General features: G+C 35.1%; 1 protein-coding gene and 1 pseudogene across 1 annotated transcript in view; one reads left to right on the plus strand and one right to left on the minus strand.

Moving 5' to 3' along the window:
• Positions 1 to 27,867, plus strand: part of PLD5 (phospholipase D family member 5) — a 473,171-nt gene that overhangs the window by 328,604 nt on the left and 116,700 nt on the right. The gene's annotated exons all lie outside the window — the stretch shown is intronic.
• On the minus strand, positions 5,894 to 5,972 carry LOC132484829 (small nucleolar RNA U3; annotated as a pseudogene).

The following is a 27,867-nucleotide window of genomic DNA, read 5'->3' on the forward strand; positions in this document are numbered from 1 at the left end:
TCTGTGTTCAGTTGGGAGGTAGAAAACAAACAATAACTTAAAATAGGGAAATTTAATATGAAGAATTATGTACCTCTGATTCAAACGTTACTAAGGTGTAAGACAACTCTATACGTTTCCTATGGTTGGGGGAGAATTCCCAAGGCTGTGGTTCAGATGTACTGAAGAATGTGTGGTTGCAGGCACTGAATAGCAGAGAAGTCTGCTGGTTTGCCTGGGCCCACCTGGTGTGTAGTCTGGACAAGTAGAAACCGGTGCTCCAGAATGCAGGAAGTGCGTCAGCAATCTTCACATGGTGGCCAGGGTGTAGGCCTGCAGACGGAGTGGGGGCCTGGTGATGACTCTTGTCTAGGAAGTGTTGCCAGAAAAAATACAAGATCCTCAGTGTATAGTATAGTATAGTATGTCCCAAATATTGCATGGGATATACTGATACTTTAAAAATTATTAGTTGTTTATATGGGATTAAAATTTAACTGGAGGGCTTCCCTGGTGGCACAGTGGTTGAGAGTCCGCCTGCCGATGCAGGGGATACGGGTTCGTGCCCCGGTCAGGGAAGATCCCACATGCCGCGGAGTGGCTAGGCTTGTGAGCCATGGCCACTGAGCCTGCACGTCTGGAGCCTGTGCTCCACAACGGGAGAGGCCACAACAGTGAGAGGCCCGCGTACCGAAAAAAAAAAAAAAAATTAACTGGGAGTCTTATTTCCATTTTCTAAATCTGGCAACCTTAACCTCCTGCAGGCAGGATTGTTGGGAATAGGCAAAGCACAGGTGAGTCATAGAAGGTTGCCAGGCATGCAGGTAAGCAGAAGGAATAGGGGTTCTGGCATAGGTAGGAACTCTGGGGGCATCGTGTCTATGTAGAGAGGGCCATGGGAAATTATAGTCAGGTCAGGCTGTGGCTGCAAGTTGCTGAGGGACTGTGTGTTCTTGGAGCTGAGCACCTCTGATGTCCTAACATCACGCCACACCATGCAGCAGCTACAAATAGCTGGGGAATGCCCACCTCCTGTACTGCCCTTTCAGTGCCCCTATTAAGAAAGTTTAGCCACCTGCTCATTGTGCAGGAGAAATACTTAAAAGAAATTCCCTCCATTATCATAGAGCAGGTATTAAAGGATGAATTTGGATCTAAGCGACAATAAATTGATAACTGGCACATGAAGCTTTGTTCTTTTCCCTACCAACTACGGAATTTTTTTTTCAATACTCATGTTATAAGGTCCCATTCAACTCAGGTTAGTCATGCAGCTTCCACAGACATATGATATTAGCTTAGGTATTGTAGGGGAGGAAAACTTTTCCTTCTTATTTTTAGGTTCCTTGGCTTGTTGAATAATTAATTTTTTTAGACATAAGACAATAACAGGAAGGGAAAAAAACAAATTTAATTTTGTACGTACAGGAACCCCAATGAGGCTCCCTAACAGTCAGACATTTGAGGCTTATATGCCATCCTGAACTAAGGAGAAGGGGATAGGGGTCTGGGACTTCAAAGGGAAAGACAGCAAGTCACAAAAAAAAAAAAATGGAAAGAGTAATGTTTGGTAAACAAATATTTGTCCTGCCACACAGATAAGTCTTTCATTTTAATTTAAAATTTTTTGAATTTTTATTGAAATAGTTGACATACAATATTATATTATTTCAGGTGTGCAGCATAGTGATTCAACAGTCATCTACATAACAAATTGATCACCATGATAAGTCTAGTAAACATGTGTCACCATATGAAGGTATTGCAATATTATTGACTATATTCCCTATGCTGCACATTACAGACTTGTGACTTACTTATTTTATGACTGGAGTTTTGTAAATCTTAATCTCCCTCACTTATTTCACTCATCCTCCTCATCCCCATCCCCTCTGGCAACTACCAGTTTCTTCTCTATATCTATGAGTCTGTTTCTGTTTGGTTTTGTTTCTTGATTTGTTTTATTTTTAGATTCCACATATAAGTGAAATCTATAGTATTTGTCTTTTCTGTCTGACTTATTTAACATAATACCTTCTAGGTCCATCCATGTTGTTGCAAAAGGAAAAATCTCATTCTTTTAATGGCTGAGTAGTATTCCATTATCTATATGTATAGAACATCTTCTTTATCCATTCAGCTATTGATGGAAACATAAGGTTGCTTCCAGATTTTGGCTATTGTAAATAATACTGCAATGCACATAGGGGTATGTATATCTTTTCAAATTAGTTCTTTCTTTTGGAAAAATAACCAGAAGTGAGATTGCTAGATTGTAAGAGGTAGTACTATTTTTAATTTACATTCCCACCAACAGTGCACAAGAGTTCCCTTTTCTCCGCATCCTCACCTTTTCTTGTCTTTTTGATAATTGCCATTCTACCAGGTGTGAAGTGATATCTCTTTGTGACTTGATTTGCATTTCCCTGGTAGTTAGTGATGTTGAGCACCTTTTCATATGTGTGTTGGCCATCTGTATGTCTTCTTTGGGAAATTCCTATTCAGATTCCTTGCACATTCTTTAATCAGATTGTTTTTCCAATATTGAGTTGTGTGAGTTCTTTATATATTTTGGATATTAACCCCTTATCAGATATATCATTTGCAAATATCTTCTCCCATGTAGTAAGTTGCCTTTTTTGTTTTGTTGATGGTTTCCTTCACTGGGTAAAAGCTTTTTAGTTTGACGTCTCATTTGTTTATTTCTGCTTTTGCTTCCCTTGCCTGGGTAGACATATCCAAAAAATAGTGCTAAGACTGATGTCAAAGAACATACTGCCTGTTTTCTTTTAAGAGTTTTATGGATTCAGGCCTTGCATTTAAGTCTTTAATCCGTTTTTAGTTTATTTTTTAATATGGTGTAAGAAAGTGGTCCAGTTTCATTCTTTTGCAAGAAGCTGTCCAGTTTTCCCAACACCAGTTATTGAAGAGAAAATCTGTTCATTTTTGACCCTTTGTCATAAACTAATTGACCATATAGTGTGGGTTTATTACTGGACTGTATTTTGTTCCATTGATCTATGCATCTGTTTTTGTGCCAGTATCATACTATTTTAATTACTATAGCTTTGTAATATAGTTTGAAATCAGAGAACATTATATCTCTAGCTTTGTTTTTCTCTCTTAAGATTTCTTTGGCCATTTGAGGTCTTTCATGGTTCCATACACATTTGGGGATTATTTGTCTAATTCTATGAAAAATGCCGTGGGTATTTTGAAAGGCATTTCATTGAATCTGTAGATTGCTTTGGGTAATATGGACATTTTAACAATATTAGTTCTTCCAGTCCATGAGCACAGTATATCATTCAACTTATTAGTGTCATCTTCAATATTTTTTAATCAATGTAGTGTAATTTTCAGAGTACAGGTCTTTCATCTCCTTGGTTAAATTTATTCCTAGGTATTTTATTATTTTTGATGCAGTTGTAAATAGAATTGTTTTCTTAACTTTTCTTTTCGAAATGTTGTAGTGTATAGAAATGCAACTGATTTCTGTATATTGATATAGTATCTTATAACTGTTGGGGTGGCCGAAAAGTTCATTTAGGTTTATCCATAAGATGCTACAGAAAAACCCAAACAAACTTTTTGGCCACCCGATTATATTGAATTCCCTTACTAGTTCTAATCGTTTTGGACAGAGTCTTTAGGATTTTCAATGTATGGTATCATGTCATCTAAAAATATTGAGAGTTTCACTTCTTTCTTTCCAACGTGGTTACCTTTTATCTCTTTTTCTTGTCTGATTGCTGTGGCTAGGACTTCCAATACTATGTTGAATAAAAGTGGTGAGTGGACATCCTTGTATTGTTCCTGATCTTAGACGAAGAGCTTTCAGCTTTTCACAGTTGAGTATGATGTTAGCTGTGGGTTTTCATAATGGCTTTTAATATGTTGAGGTGTGTTCCCTCTATACCCATTTGTTGAGAACTTTTATTATAAATAGATGGTGAATTTTGTCATATCACCTACAGAGATGATCCTATAATGTGTATCCTTCTTGTTGTGTGTGTGGTGTGTCATGCTGATTGACTTGCAGATATTGAATCATCCTTGCATCCCTGGAATAAATCCCACTTGATCATAGTGCATGATTCTTTTAATATATTGTTGAATTTGCTTTCCTAATATTTTGTTGAAGATTTTTGCATCTGTGTTCAACAGGGATATTGGGCAGTAGTTTTCTTTTTTTGTGGTATCTTTATCTGGTTTCAGTATCAGAGTAATAGTGGTCTTGGAGAAGGAGTTTAGAAGGCTACCCTCCTTTTAAATTTTTTGGAGTCGTTTGAGAAGGATAGGTATTAACTCTTCTTTAAATGTTCGGTGGAATTTGCCTATGAAGGTGTCTGGTCCTGAACTTTTGTTTGTCAGGAGGTTTTTGATTACTAATCCAATTTCATTTCTAGTAATTCATCTGTTATTTTCTATTTCTTCCCAATTCAGTCGTAGAAGATTGTATGTTTTTAGGAATGTGTCCATTTCTTCTAGCTTGTCCAGTTTTGGATGTGTAATTTTTTGTAGTAATCTCTTATGATCCTTTATATTTCTGTGGTGTTGGTTTTAACTCCTCCTGTTTTATTTCTGATTTTATTTGGGCCCTCTCTCTTTTTTTCTTGGTGAGTTTGGCTAAAGGTTTATCAATTGTGTTTATCTTTTCAAAGAACTGCCTTTATTTTTATTGATCTTTTCTATTTCTTTTAGCCTGTATTTAACTTATTTCTGCTCTGATCTCTGCTATTTCTTTCCTTCTACTAACTTTGGGCATTGCTTATTCTTCTTTTTCTAGTTTCTTTAGTTATAAGGTTAGATTGTTTATTTGAGATTTTCATTATTTCCTGAGGTAGACTTGTGTTGTTATAAACTTCCCTCTTAGAACTAATTTTACTGCCACCCATAGACTTTGGAATGTTGTCTTTCTGTTTTCATTTGTCTTAAGGTATTTTTTAATTTTCTCTTTGATTTCTTTATTGACCCATTGGTTGTTTAGTAACATGTTGTTTAGCCTCCATTTTTTGTGTTTTTTTCATTTTCTTCTTGTAATTAATTTCTAGTTTCATACCATTGTGGTTGGAAAAGATGCTTGGTATGCTTTTAATCTTCTCAAATTTATTGACTTTTTATGGTTTAACATGTGATGTATCCTGGAGAATGTTCAGTACACACTTGAAAAAATGTGTATGCTTCGGTTTTGTTTTGGGATGGAATGTTCTCTATACATCTATTAAGTTAATTTGGTCTACTGTTTGTTTTAGGTCAATGTTTCCTATTGGTTTTCTCTCTGGATGATCTAGCCATTGGTGTAACTGGAAGATTAAAGTTACCTACTATTATTGCTGTACTATCAATTTCTCCCTTTATCTCTGTTAATATTTGCTTCATGTATTTATATGCCTCTACTTGGGGTGAATATATATTTACAATTGTTATATCTTCTTGAATTGATCCCTTTGATCATTTTGTAATGCTCTTCTTTGTCTCTTGTTACAGTCTTTGTTTTAAAGTCTATTTTGTCTGATATAAATATTGCTATCCCAGCTTTCTTTTCATTTCCATTTGCATGGAATATCTTTTTACATCCCTTCACTGTATGTGTATGCCAGTGTGTATTTTTCTTTAGATCTGAAGTGAGTCAGTTTTAGGCAGCATATGTATAATATATATATATAATATATATGAGATATATCATATATATAAGATATAGCATACATATCATATATATATATATATATATATATTCAGTTTTTATCCGTTTAGCCACCCTATCTCTTTTGATGGGAATTTAGTACATTTACATTTACAGTAATTATTGATGGGTATGTGTTTATTGCCATTTTGTTAATTGTTTTTGCAGTTCTCTGTTTCTTTCCTTTTGGTTCTCTTCCATTGTGATTTGATTACTTTGTTTAGGGTTATCTTTACTGGTGCTCTACTCATTCAGAGAAACTTCTCTAGTAATGAGCTATAGAAATGATCCCTGATAGTATAGTCTTCAGATAAGTATTTTCTGACATAAAAAAAATTTATCTCTAGTATGGCTCTTTATTTAAATTCTTTTAGGTAGTTAAGGAAAAGGTAAAAAAACAAAACAACAACAACAACAAAAACTCTTCTCGCATCTGTTAGGCCTTTATTGCCTTTAGTTCAAAATAATTTACATGTCAAAGTAGCATATTTTGTGATCACATATTCTGCTCCCTGTGTCCTGCCTTTGAAAATTTCCCAAGATATTTCATAGTCTAGAAGTTGAGTTGGTAGATTGCTCCATCTCATTTAACCAGTCTCTTAGTCTTGACAATAGGTCAGATCATTTAAACTCACTTCAGACAAGCAGTCAGGTATTTAATTAGAGGCATTTCTGTGTAAATAAAAGAAAAAGAGTGGCTATTGATTAGAGCAGACTATAATCCCAGTTTCTGATTTCTGAGGGTAGCCCGTCAAGAATATTTCTAGATGTCATGCTCAAAACATCTTCAGGTGGAGAGAGGGCAGACAGTGGCAATCTGACAGATTTTTCTGGTTTGCAGTTTGAATGTCTCTGGTGATCTTTCTCTGTGACCCACATAACAACAGGCATGATAACTGTCTATATGTGAGCTGTGTTGATTTCTCTGAAGTTTATCAAGTTGTCCAAATTCAGCTTGTGGGCTTCAGAAAAATAGAAGTTTTAGTTCTTAATGATTCCAAATCAGAAGAGTAGGAGAAAAATTGGAAATATTAATTTGGACAGTTGTATACAAATATTGGTGAGAAGAAGAATTCAGGATCCAGTTAGTTCACAGGTAGGAAACAAAGCCTCACAGATAAGCAGCAGCCCCAGAATCTGATATCCATAAAAGATTACTGTATTACTGTAACTTAATTTTTTTCTCTCTATAATTAATCCCATTTTTATCAAAGATAATTACATTAAGACTGATTTGTTTGCAGATTAAGTCTAACTTCAATAAATTTGTCCTTATTATTTACATAAGTGAAACAGGAGTAGTGATGGACCATATAGGCTCTTTTAAGTTGGCTTTGCTGGAACTTTTCAGAAGGAATCTCCAGATTGAACTTTTAAAAGCCTCTCAAGGCTAGTAAGCCAAGCCCAGGACTTGTCATCAGACTTCACCTTTAATATCTGTAAATATGGGTGAATTCCTCTCTTCTTGTGGTCCCAAAAATATCCTGAGGTTCCTGGGCCTGCTGGGATATAATCTTCCTTGCCTACCTGGTAAGCCTGCCAAGAACCCTGTAAACAAGGTATCAAGTCAATTTTTCTAGTTCCTGAAAGCCAGCTGATCATATCTGATTCTGTGTGTATCTCTCTCAAATGTGACATTCCAGTCAAAACCTTGGTAATAAAACCAGTGTTTCCAACTGAGTCCTGTTACAAGGAGAACAAATTATTTTTGAACTTATACAAATAACTATGTTTCTATGAAAAGAAGAATTGTCACTGAGAGTTTCTAAATTCCAGAGGGATCAGGTAGGGAGAAAAAGCAATTGTTTCATCTTTGTTCATAAAGGTATACTTTACCAAGTTGCTCTAAGTTATTGGTAGCTTCAGCAAAAAAAGTTGTCCTTAAATCTGGAAAAATAACACATTAAAGAACCAACAGTGTTTCAAACAAAAATGTCATAAATATTATAATCATTCTCTTCAGTTCATTTAGCTCCATGTAATTAATATTTGTTCTGATTGAATCTAGTTTTTCCTTTAGCTCTGGAAATTCTTACCCAGTTAAATTTAATGATTTTCAAGTTACCAGAAACCTATATTCTAGAGTACTTGTCAGAGTTATTTCTATGAATCTCTCAAGATGAAGCACTTTTGCAGAACAGTTTTGCAAATGCATCAGAGTAAAACAATAACTGTCTGTAAATGATAAAAGACTTAAAATTTGGCATGGTTAAAAATCTGATTAGAGTCCTTTACAATGCAGTAGCAAGGAAATTTGGTTATTTCTATGACACACATTCCAAGATAATAACCAGAATTACAAGTGATAATATTGTACAAGGACATATCAGAATTTTAGGAAATTCATATAATTTCTAGAACACTTATAACATGTGCCTATACAAAGAAAACATAAAGAAAGCTTAGCATCACTTACTTGACAATGTTTTCCATGTAATTTAACATATCAAATAAGCCTAGTCAGCTTAACATCTCTCCTCAACCTTCGTCTTTTTAGTAAGCAGAGAGAACAAATCTTTTGTTCCAGGTGCCTTCCAGATAATCCCAAAGTTAGTTTGAGGTCAAAAATCTTTATTTAAACTTTATTTATAATTTGATTTTGGGAAGTTTGTCAAAAATACCAAAAGGTTTTGGACACTTGACCAAATAAGATCACAGTACTTAATTATCCATTTTACAAAAATGATAAAAATATTTAGAGGGCAAATATAAAAACTACATAGTTCTGAGCAAAAACTAGCTATTTTAATATCAAGAAGTCTCAGTTTACTTAAGTAATCAAAGACCTGATGATAAAAGTAACATGAAGGACAGGAAATCATTTTTATAAAACACAAAATATTTGATTCCTAGGCATATTACTTAAAAGGTAAAAGAAAACAAAAAAACAAAAAAAAAACCTCACAATGTTTTATTAAGAGCAAACCAATAATCAGAAAAACCTTGTCCTTTTCACAGAGAGAGAAAATCAAATCCTAATTTTGTACCAGTGTACTTTTGATCGTAAAATTTATTTAACTTTTAACTTAATTAAGTCCATTTCAATCATAGCCAGCTTGATCACACATAAAATTCCTTTTCCAAGATTCCTTTTTCATAAACCTTGTACAATTTTTCTATGTCCATTTTAGTTTGTACCTTGTTCTCTTTTCCATTCTGAAATAACAACTTTACTTTAGGACAAAATTACTTTCTTTTTCCTCAAAAATTCATCTCCATCTGTCATACCTTTCTTTTAGCCAAAAACACACATATAGAGATACTTTTTTGCATATAAAGATGTCCTCTTATCATTTCTAGTAGTTTTAATTACTTGTATTAATTAGAATTCTTAGCCCTTAGACCTGAATTTCGAGTGAAAACTAAGATACTAGCAACTGTAAACTGTTACACTCACCTTCTTTAGATTGGCAAATTTATGAATAGATTTTATAATTTCTAGAAATGAATTCTTCTTCATAGTACAGTTTTTCAATATGGCAAAATACATGTTTACTAATATATCCAAATATGTTTAGTTTGTCTTTAAAAGGAAACCAAAAGTGAACAAATCTATGTTCAATAATTAATGTTTCTGTGTTTTATCTTATTTGAAAATGATCTAGATGTTTAATGAATCTCTCTCCATTTAATTTAACTTAGAAAAATTCCAAAAGTGTAAGTTACCTAAGAGACCTGAGAAACCCTTTAAATAGGCATATCATAAAACATAGTTACTGTAGAAAAAGTTCACTTTTAAATTCTTATCTCACATACATCTATCTAATTCACTTGTTTTCAGCAATTATACTTTGATTACTCATGAAACTTTCATGAGACATTAAAGCAGTTAGCCATCATCTTAAGTTGTTTTTCTTGCTGACAAATTTTATAACAGATAACATGAGCTTATTTGACTTTTATTTAACCTTGGTAGAATAAAAATATTAATGCTGATAACTCTAAAGACTTATCTGTATTAATTAAACTAACATACTTAAACTAGCTTTTATTTACTGAAAATTATCTTAGATTATGTGAACTTGAAAAACATTTGGGTTAGTTTCTATATTTTTGAAAATTTTAGGAATACTTAATTCATAGGTGTTTAATTTTAAGCCAATTAAATAGAACTCTTTTACAAATTAATGTTGGCATATTATACATATGCATATAAAATTACATACATACACACACGTGCACGCATGCATATGTTACTGAACTCAGGTTTGGCTGCTTGCCACTCAAAAGCCAATACTTGAGAGGCAAGTGTTGGTAGAAAAGAAAGTTGCTTAAGTCAGAGAGACATCATTTTGCGGAGAAGGTGGACTCATGTCCCCAAACCAAATTCAGAGATTCTGTTCAGCCATGACAGTTTTTAAAGGGAAAAAAAGGGGAAGTACTCTCAGTTAACCATTGAGGCAGAAGGTTAAGTTCTGCCTTTTCTATTGTGTGCAGGCTCACTGACTCCTCATGATCTTTCTTCCGATGTTATCTCTTCTGTGTGGTCAGCCTGCAGCATTGTTAAGGAGACCTGCTGGGAGTAAAGAGCTAGTCATTCTTTACTTAATTCTTCATTCCTACTTCTTTTAATCTAGGAAAAGAATCCACAGGTTAGGCAAGGCATTGTGTGCATTCAGTAGAGCATAAGTCAGGAGTTACATTAAATGTTGCCTAGTGATTTCATTTCTGTAAGTTTTGAGGGGAATATAAATGGGCAAATAGGAAAGGGGCAAAAAAGCTGCTTACCAATCCCCATTTTTCAAATGTCATTCCAGTTCTATGGGACGAGGGGTGAAGGTCTGTCTTCTGTAACTTCTTTATGCTGACATAGGGTGCTGTATTCTCAGAGTGGAAGATGTCGACATGCTCTCTTTGCTGACAGTTTTAGTTGCCTGCTTACACATATGGGCAGAGCAAGCTATAATTATTTTGATGCTCACAAAGATATAGATTATTATGAGCAATAATTCTCTTGAGTCCAGGTCTTGGAACTGTGCTAGCCATAGATTCAGTACTGCTCAAGATGGAGCAGCTTATGTCATGGCTAAAGTCTGTGACTTCTTTTTCCTAACTACTTGAGCCTGCTCTTTTGTGATTCAGGGAGGCCTGGGAGAATTCAGCTTTTCTACAAACAAGAGGCCGGGGACATGGAGGGGCCTTTGTGCTTGGGGGGAGGGGCACAGTGTTCTGCTCAGTTTCACATAGACATACGTAAACATGCAGACAGAAACAGAGATCCTATAGCTTCTGTTCCCAAATTTTAGCTATGAATCAGGTACAACAATATAAAACTCACTAGTTTAGATAAACAGCAGTTGGAATAAGTTGTTTACCCACTCAGGTGGCTAAAGCTTTTTAATACTTGTGAAGATTTTTAAGATTTATATTTGCCTTGACAAGTAATCTAATGGAGGCTGTGGATGAGCTTGGGGCAAGGGAGCTTTTATAGCAGTTTGTATTTTAAAAAGCCACTTTCCCTCCCATTTTTGTCTTTGGTTTCTTGCAAGTATGGCTTTGTTTTACTTATTTCCTGAGGTGTTTGCATTTTAAAGCATGGTAAGATTTACCTCTTCAAAGAACCAAGAGATAATGTAAGTTTTTTCCTAGGAGTTTTGAGGTACTTTTCTTTATTATCAGGGTAATCACTATTAAAATTGTTCCTTCATTTTAGAACAATTCAATGTCCTGATCTTTTAAAATATCTACAAGCATTCTGAAGTGAATAGGGGAGATTTGGGGTATGGTAAATATAGGTAGATTTTTAATTGTTTCTGAACTGCAGTTCTGGTTTTGTAAAGATTTGTAAAGTAAGTACAGTTGCTTTTAATTCCTCAAGAATTGGGTTTCAGCATACTTGATATCAAGGGGCTTATCAGGCCAAAAAACTGCATTATCTTCAATTTGCTGCTTTATATCATGGAGAAGGTTTTCAACTAAAATGGAAACCAAAAGATTTCTGTATCTTGGAGCCTCAGGGTTTAATGCAGTATGCCTTTGTTAAGTCTGTATAAATAAAGCATTTTAACAAAGGCCTTCTTTCTGAGTGCACACTTCAACTTTGGACCAATTCATCTTAGAAGGGAAAGCTTCTGCTAATGTTTTTATCAACCCCTGAATATCAGCCTCAAGCTGAGCTATTTCCTGATCATTTGCAGGAACTCCCTGAACAGGAAACTAAGAACACCCCTTAGTTGCCAAACAAAGTCCCTGTGAATTAGGTTGTGAATAGCCATTAATATTTTTAATTTCTCTTTAAATTTGGTAGGATCTTCTAAAAGTGGAGGTAAAAAGCACTTTATAATTTAAAAGATCTGCTTCTGGCCAGAAGACATGAATTCCTTGGGTGGGGGTCAAGGATTTATTTGCAAAGGACATTGCATAGGAAGGCCTGAGGCTGGCAGAGCCTGATTATAGGACCCCACAAAACAAACCTTACTGCCCATCCCAGGTGCTTCTGCTAAATTCACTTCCTGGTTTTCAGTATTTACATGAGTAACCTATATACTCTGGGTCAAGAAGTTAGGCTGGAGTGCTCTCTGTAAAGCTTGTAAGAAGAGGGAAGTTAATATAGGCAGCTGGGTGTTTTGGGGGGTTTTCTGCAGAAGGTGGAGGAGTTTGGGGAACTAAGGGAATTTGCTGAGAAGACAGGCCCAGATTTTAAGAAGAATATATGTTGGATGTGGACTTTAAATTTTGTTCTACAAATTAATTTCTGTTCTTTCATCTTGTTAAGGGAGTCCCTACGGCTAGCTGCAATACTCCTTTGTATACACTTTTCAACTTGGTTTTTCCATTGGTACCAATAAGATAATTATTTAGAAAGACAGCCCTTTAAAAACTTTCTTTTAGATATAGCCAATTTAAAGAATCCATTGTCTGGTCACTAATGAGTCAAATCTTATATTAATCTTGATAGGGACTCAAGCCAGTAGGCCTTTTTTATGGCTTAACCATGCATGCAAGAGGCATCCTTAAGAAAGTGCAAAAGATGCAGCCCTCCCAAAATCCAGAAAGTTCACTTCCAGAGTTAATCTACAAAAACAAATACCTTTGTTGTCAGAGATTTAAGAATGGTGTAGTGCAAATGGTGTCTCCAGTCTCTTACAGGAACATGAGGCGCAACCAATCACAGACCCACTAATCTATGATACCGGGCGGGCGCTACTGGAATGGAATTTTTCCAGCACTAAAAAGGCAATGAAGGTTGAGATAACAAAGACCCCTTGTGGACTGGGACCACTTATGACAGACTTCCCAGAGATCAGTCACAGCCAGACAAAGGGAATGCTGCTTGTGAATTATGTCTTTGAATCCCAGTCTATTCAACTGTGGTCACCAGACACACACCAGCACATACACCTTCTGTATCATGGAGACCAGAGAAAATACTCCCACTGGTCACAAAGCTTTCTGGATATATAACAAGACAAAAGGAAAACCATATCCAGTTTTTACATAGGGGACTCACAGCAAAGTTTGTCTAAGCAGACGTCAATCTTGGGAGAATCATGAACTCTGAGGCCAGCTTGAACAGCAGGTTTATAGGGCCTACATCTGCATTCTACCCTGTGGTTTTCCTCCTTATGACAAATTACACAAATCAGAGAAATTTAAAAACCCTGATCATCTCTGGGAGGAAAGAGACCAGTAGAAAACAAAAGTACTCATAACAAATCTTTTCCAAAGTCACTAAACCAAAGGAACGAGTTCACACAAATATTTTCTCCTGCTAATTTAAATTTAGAAAAGAAAAGGACTCCCACCACTCTTGCTTCCACCAGACCCTATAAGCAGAGAAAGATCCAGGAGAGAGACTGATTTGGCATGAATTCTGATTATCTGTCAGAGGTCCCAGGATCTCTCAGCTGCAGCACCCCCAGGCAAACAGTGTCCAGCCAGTCAGGAGCACCACACTGGATGCCAAAACTCTAGGTAAGGAAATCTTTTCCCTTCTTTTGCTAGTCTAATAATTAAATTGACATAAGACAGATTAACAGGAGAAAATGTACATGTGGGAACCCCAGAGATATGAGGCTCCCCAGTAGCCATCCTGAACTAAGGAGAAGAGTGTAAGGGTCTGGTACTTCATAGGGAAGGAAGAGAAATCACAGGAAGATGGGAAGAGCAAATGTTTACTAAACAAGTGCTTGCCCTGCCATGCAGATAAGCCTTTCTAATATAAAAGGTTTTCTCTGGTAATAGCTCCTTTCCCAGCACAGTCTCCCTGTCTAAATTATTTTAGGCAATTAAGGGAGAGACAAAAATAAAAATAAAAATAAAAAAACGTTACCAGACAGACTTTTTAGTTTCTCTGAAAAATTTAGTTTCTATCTTCCTCTATAGTTACTTCCCCATTTCTTTGTTTCTCTTATAGCAAAGTGTTTGGAATGAGTTATCAATACTTGCTCTACTTCTTTGCCTAACAGTTCTTCCTGAGTCTGTTAGGCCTTGATTGCCTTCAGCTCATAATAATTCCGTGCCAAAGTGGCATATTTGGGAGTCTTCAGTATTTTTGCAGGATCAGACAATGTTATAATTCACTTACCCAATCTACTCCCTTGTTATTTTTATTTCAATAATTTTAAAAGAAAAAAAAAGTTGGAGAAATAAGTTTAAGAGAATTCTACTCAGCTGCACCCTGTTCCATGGTTAATGGTTGGAAGGGTCATCTGACCCTTGCTTGCCTGTTTAAAAAGAACAACAACAACTCTTCTATATTCTGGATTCTTTTTTAAATGTTTCGATTGGAGTATCAAAGCTGTCAACTTGAAGTTTCACTAGGTTGTGTGAGCCAAATGCTTTCTTGTCAGTTTTTAACCCAGGGGCTATTTCACAACTGTGATAACATTCTTCTAATAAAAGCATTGAGATGAAGGTATTCTTATTGAAAAAAGAATGGTCATTAGAGCATATGTATAGGTTAGCCAGTCCACCCCCCATCAACCAATGATTAATCCATATTTTTATAAGCAGATGATGTTTTTCCCAGGATATTTTATCTTTGTCATAGAACAGTTTATGAAAAATTTTTTCAGAAACTCTATTTAGTTGCAGAAGAAAAGATTTTGTCAGAGTTTTTCAGGATAAGTAGTATTTTCTGGAAGCTCTAGGGTTAGATTTTAAGCCCTCTGAGACATTTCTTTTAACCCGTCACAAAAAGGCACTTGTGCATGTGCTAGAAGATATGTGTAATCTGAAAGTCAAAATTATGAAAAATTGAATCTTGGTTTAAATATTTTCTTCCACACAAATCAGGATACAGTAGGGGTTTTCTGAATAAGTGTTTCCCATTCTCCCCACTGGTAGCCACAATCTGAATTAGACCTAGTGCATCCTTAACAACGTGCCTATGTGGGAAGTGTGTGACAGATATCCCTGGGTCAATGGTCAGTACTGTCCTTCATGGAAGGGAAAACAGGACACCCACAACTTTCAAATATAGCACCAAGCAGGACAGCCATTGCCCACCACCCAGATCACCATTAGTGTTCAATGGGCCTTTCCAAAACAAAAACCAAACCAAACCAAACAAACAAATAAAAAATAAACAGCTTTCTTTTTTTTTTTACCAAAAAAACCCCTCCTGCAATGTTAAAAATCTTTCTGCTTTTAACCCGTTCTAAGTCATGCAGCCAATCCTCACTGGTTTATACAGACTGTGTGTCATTGCATGAAGCTCTAGTTCTCATTCCATATGTTTTTCTTCTTTTCTTCTTTTTTTTTAATTGACATATAATTGATATATAACATTATATTAATTTCAAGTGTACAACATAATGATTTGATACAGTTAACCATTGAACGGCTCCAGGGTTAGGGACACTGACCCCTCTGCTGTTGAAAATCTGTGTATAACTTTACAGTCAGTATTTTTTATCCATGGTAGTGCATCTGTGGTTTCAATTAACTAAAGATCATGTAGTACTGTAGGATTTATTGGAAAAAATCTGCATATAAGTGGACCTGCACAGTTCAAACCCATGTTTTTCAAGTGTCAACTGTGTTGTGAAGTGATCACCACAATAAGTCTAGTTAACATTCATCACCAGCCATACCTACAATTTTTTTTCTCATGTTAAGATCTTTTAAGATCTACTCTTTTAGCAACTTTCAAATATGCAATACAGCATTATTAACTATAGTCATCATGCTATATATTACATCCCATGACTTATTTATTTTATAACTGGGAGTTTGTACCTTTATACCCCCTTCACCCACTTTCCCCACCTCCCATCCACCCATCTCTGGCAACCACCAGTCTGTTCTCTGTATCCATGAGCTTAGTTTTTTGCTTTTGTTTTTTGGGAATGTTTTGGTTTGTTTCATATATAAGTGAGAGCATACAGTATTTGTGTTTCTCTGTCTGACTTATTTCACGTAGCATAATGCCCTCAAGGTCCATCCATGTTGTCGCAAATGGCAGGGTTTCTTTCTTTTGACTGAAAATATTTCATTGTGTATATATACCACATTTTCTCTATCCATTCATCCATCAGTGGACACTTAGGTTGATTCCATATCTTGGCTATTGTAAATAATGCTGCAGTGAATATAGGGATGCAGATATCTTTTCTAGTTAGTGTTTTTGTTTCCTTCAGAAAAAACCTAGAAGTGAAATAGCTGGGTCATGTGGTAGTTGTATTTTTAATTTTTTGAGAAATCTTCATACTCTTTCCCATAGTGACTGCACCAAATTACATTCCCACCAACAGTGCACAAGGGTTTCCTTTTCTCCACATCCTCACCAACACATGCTATTTATTCTTTTTGATAATTGCCATTCTAACAAGTGTGAGGTGATATTTCATTGTGGTTTTATGTGCATATTCTTGGTGATTAGTGATGTTGAACATCTTTTCATATACCTACTAGCCATCTACATGTCTTCTTTGGAAATATGTTTATTCAACTTATCTGCCCATTTTTTAATCAGATTGTTGGTGGGGGGAGTTGCTATTGAGCTGTATGAGTTCTTTACATATTTTGGATATTAATCCCTTATTGTATATATGACTTGCAAATATTTTCTTCCATTTGATAAGTTGTTTATTTCATTTTGTTCATGGTCTCCTTTACTATGCAGAAGTTTTTTAGTTTGATGTAGTCCCTCTTGTTATTTTTGGCTTTTGTTGCCTTTACTTTTGGTGTCAAACCAAAAACATCATTGCCAATGCAGATGTTAGGAACATGCCACCTGTGTTTTTTTCTATGAGTTTTATGGTTTCAGCTCTTATGTTAAAGTATTTAATCCATTCTGAGTTCATATTTGTGTATAAAGTCTATAGTCCAGTTTCATTCTTTTATGTCTGGCTGTCCCGTTCACAGTGACATTTATTGAAGAAACTCTCCTTTCCCCTTTGTATATTCTTGGCTCCTTTGTCATAACTTAATTGACCATATATATGTGGGTTTATTTCTGGGCTCTCTATTCTCTTTCATCCATATGTTTTTAATACTGGAAAGTAGTTGGACCAAATATCACTTAACTTATATTACTTTGCTTCTCTTGTAATCACTGCCTGAAACATTTTCTTTTATTAATTAGAGGGGCTGCTTTTTAAAAAATATCTCCATTTTCCTTCATAACACATAATTACACCTGCTTTCTTTCTCTCTGTCTCCAAGATACTGATGTCTTCTCTCTTACTATTCCTGCCTTTCATTTTCTGTCCATGGTCTTGGAACAGTTCCCATTTCAAATTTCCAAGTTTCTCATACTGAAGGAATATTAAGAGCCTCATTATGTTACACACTGAGGTTTTTGATGGGTATAGTGTGCCAATATTAATCATGAAGATTTTAACATTAAAAGTTGAATATTCTTTGTGGGTTATGTCACATGATTGATTTGCCATATGCTTAAGTGAATTGTCTGATTTCTTAGTAAGTTTTGAAGGAAAAACACGTCTGAAGGTGATCCATTCATTGATTCGTTCATTCAACAGATACTTATTGAATGCCTCTGAGTGGGGGTAAGTCAGTAGTCTTTATTACCTTTATAAGGCTTACAACCTAGCAAGGAAGAAAAATGCTAAACAAGAAATGATTCTTGTGATGAGTATGTCTAAAAGGGAACTTCACAGAGATTTACAGTCCCCAGCATTTCCCTCGTGTAGGTGCCTCAATCTATTAACTCATTTAGAACTCACAACAACTCTGTAAAAGAGGTCCTCTTTTTTCCATCCCAATCATATAGAAGAGAAAACTGAGGTACAAGAAGCTAAATGACTTGCTCAAGGACACTCAGCTACCAAATGGAAGAAGCAGGATTTGAACCACACAATCAGATTTTCAGGCCATCCAGTTTACACTAGGGATTAACTAGCAATGTCTTCTGTAGAACTTCTGGAGCTTTTCTTCCACCTTCTTTCCTCCCCTCCCACTGTCTCCCTTCCAATCTCTAGTTTATTGGTGATAGTTTATTAATGGAACTGGAGTCTGAGAAAGGAATGAACCAGAAGTTTGTCAGGAGCCTATCAGATGCTAGCATGTCTAGGGAGATGAACTAATAGAAGAGGAAGAATAAATTTCTTCTCTGATCTTATTATTTCCTTTCTTTTATTAGCTTTGGGCTTTGCTTGCTCGTCTTTTTCTATTTTTTTAAATGTAAATTTAGATTGTTTTCTGAGATTTTTCTTGTGTCCTGAGGTAGGCTTGTATCACTGTGAACTTCCCACTTAGGACTGCTTTTGTTGCATCCCATAGATTTTGGAACATTGTGTTTCTATTTTCATTTGTGTCAAGATGTTTTTAAATTTTCTCTTTGATTTCTTCATTGACCCCTTGGTTGTTTAATAGCATGTTGTTTAGTTTCCATGTGTTTGTTTTTTCCAGTTTTCTTCTTATAATTGATTTCTAGTTTTATACCATTGTGATCGCAAAAGATGCATGATATGATTTCACTCTTCAAGTCATTGAGACTTGCTTTGTGGCCTAACATGTGATTTATTCTGGTGAACGTTCCATGTGTATTTGAAAAGAATGTGTAGTCTGCTGTTTTGGTATGGAATATTCCATATATATCTATTAATTCTATCTGATTTAATGTGTCATTTAAGGCCCAATCCCCAGGCCGCGAACCAGTATAGGAACCGGTCCACACAGCAGGAGGTGAGCAGTGGACAAGCGAGCAAAGTTTCATCTGCTGCTCCCCATCACTCCCCATCACTCGCATTACCACCTGAACCATCTCCCTCCCATCTGTGGAAAAATTGTCTTCCACAAAACTGGTCCCTGGTGCCAAAAAGTTAGGGACTGTTAATTTAAGGTCAATGTTTCCTTAAAGATTTTCTGTCTAGATGGTCCATCCATTGATGTAAGTAGGGTGTTAAAGTGCTCTACTATTATTGTATTGCTGTCAATTTCTCTCCTTATGTCTGTTTATATGTGCTTTATATATTTAGACACTCCCATGAAAGGTGTATAGATATTTATAAGTATTATATCCTCTTGTTGGATTGACCCCTTTATCATTATGTAATGCTCTTCTTTGTCTTTTGTTACAGTCCTTGTCTTAAAGTCTATTTTGTCCAATATAAGTATAGCGACCCCAGCTTTCTTTTTATTTCTATTTACATGGAATATCATTTTCCAGTCTTTCACCTTCAGTCTGTGTGTGTCTTTACATCTGAAGTGAGTCTGTTGTAGGCAGCATATATATGGGTCTCCTATTTTATCCATTCATTTACTCTTTGTCTTTTGATTGAAGCATTTAGTCCATTTACATTTAAAATAATTATTGATAGCTATGTACTTATTGGCATTTTGTTAATTGTCATCAGGCTATTTTTGTAGTTCTCCTCTGTTCCTTTCTTCTTCTCTTGCTCTCTTTCCTTGTGCTTTGATGATTTTCTTTAGTGTTGTGTTTGGATTCCTTTCTCTTTATTTTTTGTATATCTATTATAGGTTTTTAGCTTGTGGTTATCATGAGATTCATATATGACACCAAACATATATATATACATATATACAAGTATATATATACATACATACAAATATATATATCTATGTGTGTGTGTATATATATATATATTATATATACTATATATGTATAAATATAGTATATATGTATATATATTTTTAGTTCATGGTCATTTAACCTTGAACATATTCTACAAGCTCTACATAATTTACATCTTTTCAGTTTTTGTTTCTCTTCGTTAACTATTGTAGTTATACTTGATTTTACTACTTTTGTTTTTTAACATTCAAACTAGCTTTATAAGTAGTTGATTAACTACCTTAGCTGTATATTTGCCTTTACCAGTGAGTTTTTTTTCATATGTTTTCTTATTTCTAGATATGGCCTTTTCTTTGTCATTTAAAGAAGTCTCTTTAACATTTCTTGTAAGGCCAGTTTACCGGTGATGAGCTCCTTTAGCTTTTGCTTGTCTAGGAAACTCTATTTCTCCCTCAATTTTGAATGATAACTTTGCCAAATAGAGTATTCCTAGTTGTAAGTTGTTTTCCTTTCACCATTTTGAGTATATCATGCCACTTCCTTCTGACCTGCAAAGTTCCTGCTGAAAAATCTGCTGATAGCCTTATGGAGTTTTCATTGTACATAATAAATTGTTATTTTCTTTCTAACTGCTTTTGAGATTCTCTCTTTATCCTTAAATTTTACTATTTTAATTATAATGTCTCTTGGTGTGGTTCTCTTTGGGCTCATCTTGTTTGGAATTATCTGGACTTCCTGGATGTCTGTTTTTTTCCCCAGATTAGGGAAGTTTTCCACCATAATTTCTTGAAATATTTTTTGGGGCCTTTTCTCTTTCTCTTCTCCTTCCAGGATCCCCATATTGCAAATGTTATTATGCTTGATGTTGTTTGTTAAGGTATCCTTTGCTTTTTAAATTTTTTTCTTTTTCTTTTTTTTTGGCCCCTCTGTCTGGATGAAACCCAGTGCTTTTCTTCCAGATTGATGATTTGTGCATCTACTTCATTCATTCTTCTGTTGAACCCCTCTGGTGTATTTTTCAGTTCAGTTCAGTTATAACCTCTGTTTGGTACTTTCTCTTTGTTGAAGTTCTCACTGTGTTCATCCATTTCTCCCAAGATCAGTGAGCTTATTTTTGACCATTACTTTGAAACTCTTTATCAGTTAGCTTTCTCCTCTCTGTTTCATTAAGATCATTTTCTGGGGATTTTTCTTATTCTTTGGTTTGGAATACATTCCAGTGTATCCTCATTTTGCCTGACTGTCTTTGTCTTTACGTACTAGGCAAAACAGCTCCCTCTCCCATTCTTGAATGCATGGTCTTACATAGGAGATGATCCATAGAGCCCAGAAACACAATCTCCCCTGGCTTTCAGAGCCAGCTCTCAAGGGATGTCTCTTATGTGGAATACCTCACTGCCTGTGGCAGGGTCGTGGCTGGGCAGGATGTACTCACCTGGTGTGGTTGTGGCTTGGCTGCTGATTGGGGTGGGCTGGGTGCAAGATGCTCATGCAGTGGAGTGTTTGCAGAATGAGGCAGGGCTCAGCTCTGGCCACCAACATCCCAGACCTTATCATATTTTATTACAACTGATAAGCCATTTTAGATCATGTTTTACTTATCTGTTTTGAGTGTGGAATTTATGCATAATTGAGGATGTATAATTTCAACAAACTTTGTTTTTTTCTTCACAATGACTTTTTTCATTTTTAACCATTGTTTTAAATTGAAGTATAGTTAATTTACAATGTTGTGTTAGTTTCAGGTGTACAGCGAAGTGATATATATATATATATATATATATATATATATATATTTATATATGTATATATCTCACAACATTGTAAATTAACTATACTTCAATTTATGTATAGTCTTTTTCAGATTCTTTTCCATTGTAGGTTATTACAAGATATTGAATATAGTTCCCTGTGCTATACAGTAGGTCCTTGATGCTTATCTATTTTATATATAGTAGTGTGTATATATTAATCCCAAACTCTTAATTTATCTCCCCCACCTCTCACTATCCCCTTTAGTAACCATAGGTTTGCTTTCTATGTCTGTGAGTCTATTTCTGTTTTGTAAATAAGTTCATTTATGTCATTTTTTAAGATTCAACATGTAAGTGATATTATATGTTATTTTTCTTTCTCTGTCTTATTTCACTTAATATGATAATCTCTAGGTCCATCCATGTTGCTGCAAATGGCATTATTTCATTCTTTTTTATGGCTGATTAATACTCCATTGTGTATATATACCATATCTTCTTTGTCCATTTATCTGTTGATGGACAGTTAGGTTGCTTTCTTGGATACTGTAAGTAGTGCTGCTATGAACACTGGGGTGCATGTATCTTTTCAAATCAGAGTTTTCTCTGGATATATGCCCAGGAGTGGGATTGCAGGATCGTGGTAATTCTAGTTTTAGTTTTCTGAGGAACTTTCACACTATTTTCCATAGTAGCTGCACCAATTTACATTCCCACGAACAGTGTAGGAGGGGTCCCTTTTCTCTACACCCTCTCCAGCATTTATTAGAGCAAATTTTATTTTTAAGTATAACTTTATTTTAAAGCCTAATGATTCCTTAAATCAACCATTCCTATAGAGAGTTTAATTGTTGAACTATGAGGCAATAATCAAAGCATGACATTTCACTAGAAATGGACCCTGTGAGTCCAAATCTGTAGACTAAAAGCAAAGTATCAAAGACAAACCGTAAAATATTCCACAACTTAGTTTTGACAATGTTTGAATGGATATGTTAAAACTAAGAATGAAATGTGCACTTTAGATTCACTTTTTCTACAACTGGAACATGTAACTGATTATCTAAAAAAATTCTGAATATCACTCACTGAATGATTTGAAAACAGAGATATGTCATGACTGGTGATTTTTACCCTTTGGTGTTCCCTTTAGCCTTCAAGCCAATGGATTCTAGAATGTTGCTAATTAAATAGATTAAACTGTGCTTGTTTTATTAAAGCTCCCAAGAATAGGCTATGACCTTTTTCATTGCTCATACAAATCAATACATTCAGAAGAAGAAAAACTTGATTGGTACGATAGACTTCTGCTGCAAACTTTGCTTTCAGGAAACACCTATAAGCCTTTACAGAAATCTATAATTACTAATACTGATGCATTTCCCTTTGATACATGCTTAAGGCTCATTAATTACCTGTGTTCAAAAGCTGGTGATAAACTCATTTTTATAATGCTATTAGGGGTATATTAACATGTGATAAACTATTTAAAAATAAGACAGTGGTAAACACTAAATTCAGGATCATGGTTGCATCAGAGAAAAATGGTAGGGATATGGGATCAAACATAAGCACACAAACAACTTTAATGCAGGGTATCTCATCCTTGAGACTGTCAACATTTGGGGCAGTATAAGTCTCTGTTGTGGGAGACTGCCTGGTGTATTGCAAGATGTTTAGTAACATCCCTGAACTCTACCCACTGGATGCTAATAGTGTTCCTGTCACCAATTTTGGCAAACAAAAATGTCTCCAGTTATTATTGCATGTCCCATGGGGGAAGGAGGACAGAATCATCACTGACTGGGAAGCACTGCTTTAATCAGATTGGCAAGGTTTTAGTTTTTATGTTTAGTAAGAAGGAAGGTTCACAGGTATCCATTTGTATATGGTGCTTCATAATTTTCTTATAAGTTACTTATATTCTCTTGAAATTTACTAAAGCTTTAGTAATAGACTTTCAACAGGTGACTTTCTGGAAATAAACTTGGAGATACATTTGGTTAATATTTTTCATGATCATCAAGGGGAATATAGAACTTTATTTTCTACTTTTAACCACAATGTACTAACATTTCCTTTTGTCTCATTATGAAGAGTATTTTGACAGAATGTTTATTTTAAATTTAAACATGCAATTTATGCAACTGGCTCGTTGCTAAAAATTGCATGATTTTTAGCCTAGAACTGAATATTTTTAGTCAGACATTAAAAATATGCATATAAAGGTTGTAGGACTTATATGTGCACACAATAAAGTACACTCTTATCTGATCAATACCATAAGAATAAGTTAGTAAAGAAACATAAGCCCTCCAAACCAAGTTTAAATAACAAGTAATTTATTCTAAAGAGTTAGAGGAACTCAAGGTCTGAAGTGGAGCTGGTCTGAGGAGATGAGGCTGCCAAGGACTCTCCTCTACCACTTCTTCCCTCTTCCTTTTCCTCTCCTAGGAGGACATTGTCTTTTCATCTCTTTTCGCCACGCATCTGGTTCTTTCACACTCTCTAAAGCTTGCCTTCTCCTCCCCTTCATTTATGTGGACTTGGATAGTCATGGCAACCTCCATCTGTTTACGACTCTCCAGCACAGCTTATTTTAATTAGCTTCAGAGGAAGTCTTATTGGCTTAACTTAGGTCAGGTGTCTACATTTGGTTCAATCATCTGTGGCAAAATAGAGACTAAACAGATTTATATGGTACCTAGACATTTCCATTCTGCATCATGTGGGTACATCTAGCACTCTAAGAAGAGGGCATTGGCCAAGAAGAAAGGATGAACATCTAAACCACATGTAACATCAACTAACAGACATAGCCTATGAAGATTTTGTTTCCCCTTCATGAAAGAAACAGAGAGAGAGAGAGAATTGTTAGATGTAGAGAACATACATCTGGAGTATATAAATCTGAGCATAGGTAGAATTTAACTCTCTTATCTACACTGGAATTAAATATTAAATTCTTCAACCAGATGTCTTCTGATGTTGTTCACTTTCCCCCTGAGTTATCTTCCTTATGTGTAAGTGTGTGTGAACATTCCAATTTTAAACCTCTTCAGAATCTCTGGTGTTCAGTTAATCTAGAGAGAAAGCACATCCCTGAAGTTTCAAAATGGAAATGATAAATAATATTTTAGCAATTTTAGATTGGAATGAGTATCCTGAGGTGATGAATTAGCTACTGTTCAACAAATATATTATTTGTGAATCTATTTCTGATCAAAATATGAGTATAAGGATTTTTTTTGTTGATGGTAATAAAGTAGAATCACAAACATAGTCATGTCCTAAAAATCATGTGGTAGGCACAGATGGAAGGCTGGTTGCTAAGGGTCTGCATTGTAGGCAGGTGGGGGTGACTTTGAGCTCAGCCATGTACTATCATCCACAGCTGCATCATACATGAGGAACAGTGAGGTGCTCCAAAATCTGACTAAGGCAAACATTAGGGTCCCTGAAAAAGAACAATTCTCTCTATACGAGAGTTAGTTATTAATTCCACTAAACAAGATATAGGACAGCAAGTTTAATGCTGGAAAGTCTTTCTAGAGGAGGATTCACATTTTAAAATATGTGTATATGCAGTCAACTTGATTCCCCAAGGTAGTGACATTAATTTCCAATTCATTGTGACATTATACTTTTTTCTTTAAGTATTTTTTAATTAACAAATAACTCTTAGTTAATATTTTCATTTTCTCTGTTAAATTTCAATGGATTATTTTCTTCATTGACATTATGCATGCACAAAATAAAGTACAATATTATCTGGTTAATACCATAAGAATAACAGTAAAGAAATAGAACTGCTCTAAAACCAGGAGCATTCTCTATTAAATGTCAACAAAGCATCTCTATTAAAGCTCAGCGGATTAATAAGTAGTTTGGGATTTCCTGATTCTTAATGTTTTACTTCTCAAGAAGGAAGTAAAAGAGGATTATCCACACCACTTTATCTTGATGAGTGCAGTGGATTAGGACGTCACCACCACCAGGTCAGCACATTTGTAGCTTTTTTAAAGATTTAATTGGACTTCTTAGATATTGTGAAAGTAATTGATAAAGTGATTATAGAAACAAGTACATCCTCTTGATTTATCATGTTTGCATATAAAAACATTATTCTGAGGGGCTTCCCTGGTGGCACAGTGGTTGGGAATCCAGCTGCCAATGCAGGGCACATGGGTTCAAGCCCTGGTCTGGGAAGATCCCACATGCCACGGAGCAACTGGGCTCCATGCACCACAACTACTGAGCCTGCACTCTAGAGCCCATGAGCCACAGCTACTGAGCCCACTTGCCACAACTACTGAAGCTCACACATCTGGAGCCCATACTCCACAACAAGAGAAGCCACTGCAATGAGAAACCCGTGCACTGGTGAAGAGTGACCCCCACTCACCACAACCAGGGAAAAGCCCATGCACAGCAATGAAGACCCAATGCAGCCAAAATAAATAAATAAATAAAATAAAATAATTAAAAAAAATATTTTTTTTAAAAAACATTATTTTGAAAAAAATTTTAAAACATTATTTTGAATTGCTAATAATTTCTGTTAACCATCAGTTAAACACATAAACGATCAGGCTGAAAACAGGAGGAACTGCAGAAATCCAGACCTACCAACAACAACCTTGCACAGCAACCAGCCAGTGGTCCTGGTGTGTCACTGTTGCTGTGATGTGCATCTCTCACTTGGCATCCTGAGGCATCTGCACAGTGGATCATTGGCTGCAGAGAGACCAGTAATATTTTTCTCTATTAAAAATGAAACATAGGAGAATGAAAATTGATTAATCAAACTTAACAAATACCTTTTCAAAGCTGTTGAAAAAAGGTGTTTATTTGAATCAATAAAGATATTTTAAAGATATTTTGTAATCTTATAAGTCTATAACATTTACTTCATAAAAATGTGTGTAACCATCTTTGCCAATTAAAATTCTAGCATAATACCATGTAATAAACTCAAATTTGGTTTGTGCATTTAGTACTACCACTGCAATAAATGATGCATTACAAACTTTTTTTGTAATTAATTATGTTTTATAGTCAGAAAATATTGGATTTTAAACATCTCTTTCTAATACATATACAAACAATAGGATGAGGATAATTTCTATAACCAAAAAAAAGATAATTTAGAAGTGCACGTAAAATAAATTATTTTAAGTAAAATATTGAATAATATGTTTGTAATAAAATGAGGGACAGTTGGATATGACTATATATTTATAAATATATAAATTATAGTTATGTAACTAGAGAGGTAAATTAAGGTATAAATTAAGATAAAGCATTTATCTTCAGAGATAGATGGTGATTAGATTTAGATAGAGATGAATAGGTAATTCTTAATGTGAAAGTGATATTTCACAAACCATATGTAGACAAATATTTTTCCAGATGTATCATCAAATATTTTCAATTGATTTTCTTATACCATGTCCAGTAGTTTGTAGGGAAAAAATGATATACCATGTGGGATCATTGTAACATAGCTGTCTTGGCCCTGGGCACACAGAGGTGTTCAGTAAATGGGAGTTACTGTTATTACATATTGCTTGATCTCTACACACAGCTCTGCTGGCCTTGAAGCTCTGGCCCTAGCAGAACTGTGAAGCCATCACTGTCTTTCATGCTCTCGGCCCTCACTTGGGGTTCCCTAATAGAGTGATGGGACACACCTTTTTCATCTTTCAGATATTCAGTGCCCCCTTGCTATCTGAACAGCAGGGATGGAGCAGATCCTGATCATTTTAAATTTTGCACTTTATTTGGTATGCTTGAATTTGTTTTTTGTTCTTCCAGGTTTATTGACATACAGTACTGTATAAGTTTAAGGTGTACAGCATAATGATTTGACTTACATGCATCATGAAATGATTATCACAGTAAGTTTACTAAACATCTATCATTTCATATAGATACAAAATTAAACAAATAAAAAAAAGTGTTTTCTTGTGATGAGAACTCTTAGGGTTTATACTTTTAAAAACTATCATCTCTAACATACAGCAGTGTTAATTTATCATGTTGTACATCACTAGTACTTATTTATCTTACAATCGGCAGTTTGTACATTTTGACTACCTTCATCCAGTCCCCCCTGCTTTTGTCTTTTATCCTTCCTACTACCTTTATGCATTGCTTATTTACGACCTTTACTATATATTTGCCTTTACCAATGAGACTTTTCCTTTCATAATTTTCATGTTTCTGGTTGTGACCTTTTCTTTTTTTCTTAGAGAAGTCCCTTTAACCTTTCACTATAAAGCTGCCTTAGTAGTGCTGAACCCTTTTAGCTTTTGCTTGTCTGTAAAACTTTTGACCTTGCCATCAAATCTGAATGAAAGCCTTGCCAGGTAGAGTATTCTTAATTGTAGCTTTTTCTCCTTCATCACTTTAAATATATTGTGCCATTCCCTTTTTGCTTGCAGAGTTTCTGCTGAAAATTCAACTGATAGCCTCATGGGAGTTCCCTTGTGGGTAACTAA

The sequence above is a fragment of the Mesoplodon densirostris genome, chromosome 2 (genome assembly GCF_025265405.1).
Source record: "Mesoplodon densirostris isolate mMesDen1 chromosome 2, mMesDen1 primary haplotype, whole genome shotgun sequence".
NCBI classification, from domain to species: domain Eukaryota; kingdom Metazoa; phylum Chordata; class Mammalia; order Artiodactyla; family Ziphiidae; genus Mesoplodon; species Mesoplodon densirostris.